The sequence below is a fragment of the Mastomys coucha genome, unplaced genomic scaffold (assembly GCF_008632895.1).
Source record: "Mastomys coucha isolate ucsf_1 unplaced genomic scaffold, UCSF_Mcou_1 pScaffold21, whole genome shotgun sequence".
In the NCBI taxonomy this organism is placed as follows: Eukaryota; Metazoa; Chordata; class Mammalia; order Rodentia; family Muridae; genus Mastomys; species Mastomys coucha.
In genome coordinates this window covers 76709-79203 of record NW_022196904.1, presented here as the reverse complement: position 1 = coordinate 79203, position 2495 = coordinate 76709, and positions in this window count along the sequence as shown.

The following is a 2495-nucleotide window of genomic DNA, read 5'->3' as shown; positions in this document are numbered from 1 at the left end:
CCAGTGTAGGGGAATGCCAGGGCCATTAAGTGGGAGAGGGTGGGGTGGCAAGCATGGGGAGGGGGGAGCCAACAGGGGTTTGTTCTTGTTATTTTTGTTTGTTTGTTTGTTTCTGGGAGGGGAAACTGGGAAAAGAAAAATCATATGACATGTAAATAAAGAAAATATCTAATAAAAAAAAGAAAAAAAGAAAATGCTGTCTTTTTTCCACTGGATGGTTTTAGCTCCTTTGTCAAATATCAATTGACCATAGGTATGCAGGTTCATTTCTGGGTCTTCAATTCTATTCCATTGATCCACCTGACTGTCACTGTACCAATAGCATGCAATTTTTATGACAATTGCTCTGTAGTACAGCTTGAGGTCTGGGATGGTGATTCCACCAGAAGTTCTTTTATTATTGAGAGTATTTTTTGTGATATCCTAGGTTTTTTGTTATTTCAGATGAATTTGCAAATTGCTTTTTTTAACCCACTGAAGATTTGAGGTGGAATTTTGATGGGGATTGCATTGAATCTGTAGATTGTTTTTGGCAAGATGGCCATTTTTACTATATTAATCCTGCCAATCCATGAGTATGGGAGATCTTTCCATCTTCTGAGATCTTCTTTGATTTCTTTCTTCAGAGACTTGAAGTTATTGTCAAACAAATCTTTTACTTGCTTAGTTAGAGTCACACCAAGGTATTTTATATTATCTGTGACTATTGTGAAGGGTGTTGTTTCCCTAATTTCTTTTTCAGCCTGTTTAATCCTTATTTTAGAGGAAGGCTAGTGATTTGCTTGAAATAATTTTATATCCAGCTACTTTGCTGAAGTTTTTTTTTCAGGTTTGGGAGCTCTCTGGTGGAATTTTTGAGGTCACCTTGGTATACGATCATATCATCTGCAAATAGTGATGTTTTGACTTCTTTCTTCCCAATTTGTATCCCTTTGATCTCCTTTTGTTGTCTAATTGCTCTGGCTAGGAATTTGAGTACTATATTGAATAGGTAGGGAGAGTGGGCAGCCTTGACTAGTCCCTGATTTTAATGGGACTGCTTCCAAGTTTCTCTCCATTTATTTTGATGTTGTCAATTTTTTGTTCTTGTCGTTTTTTTACAAGTAAGGCAACAGACTATTTAATGTGGTGTAAAATACATCAGTATCAATTTCCTGGCTGTTGTGAATACCAAAAGTAGACTGGGAATAGGAGAGAGGAAAAAAAATATGCTGTCCGCACAACTTCAAACAAGTGTGGGTGGCCACGGAAAGCAATCATGGGGATAGAGGCAGCCCTCCCATCCCAGGCTGGTCAAGTAGGGCAGTCAGATGCCTGGTGATCCACCTATGCTATTAAGGTGGATGGGGCTGGAACAGCTCTCAGCAGGCTGCAGCCCTGCTGTGGACATCTGGGCAGCTCCACTGTCCTCTGGGTCAGCCCTCAGTAGGACTAACATGATGGGGATTAGGAAGCATTAAATAACCATCTTTACAGAAACAACATTCTTACAGAAAGAGCCTAAGGTCTGCTCATGGTCCAAAAGTCTCATGGAAAAATGACAAAAAGTGGGTCTGACTTTGCGTACATGCAGCTCTCCCCTGGACAAGGACCTAAATATTGTTTGTATAGCCAAGTGCCCTGGGCTCTAAGCCATACCCACTGTGGTCCTCTAGAGAAAAAGCTAACAATCTAAGAAACCAACACAGGTCTTGGTCCTAAAATAAGGTAATGCACAAGGGACTTGCCCAAGTGAGGAAGGCACTGGCTCTCTCACAGACTTCTGGGCTGACTTTGGAAAGCAGAACAGCTGTAGTGACTATTTAGATTTGGTCAGTGGAGAGGAGGAGAAAGGAAGAGATTACTATCTATATATTGTCCTGGGTACCTACGAGTGGATAGAGTCAACAGGCAAGGTTCTCTTGACACACTGTAGTCTCCCAGCTCGCTATACTGAGACCCAATAACCGTAACCTCTGCACAAGCTTTAAAAGGTAGCTGAAGTGAGGCAAGCCAATGTAAGTGGATCACAGAAGGCCCTTCGATTTCCAAGGAGGCAGAAACATGCCTTATCCTTACATCTCTGCGGCCTAAGAAGTCCCATGGGTTAACAGGTCAGATCTCAGCCTGGACTATGGGCTGAGAGACCTTACTGGAACAGGAAGAATATTATGATTTCCAAGATATAAGACCTTGGGAGAAATTCCACAGGGCAACAGATCCCAGCTGGAGATGGCAAAGCCTCAACACTCACACAGCTGCTGGGCACCCTGAGTGAAGAAATATACCAGGGTAGCAAGTATTTGAAATCGTAGAGCCCATGACATGGGGAAGGTGTCATTAATTTGTAACTTCTGGATTTAAACCCATGATAGCATATGATGCTTTCTACCAATCTTCCAGTTTTTGGTTTCCTGACAAGGGGTCCTGCTTCCTAGCTCTGCTGAGTTCTGGGATTACAGGAATATACCACACACCCAGCTCAATTTTTTTTTTTTTTTAATTTTAGATATTTT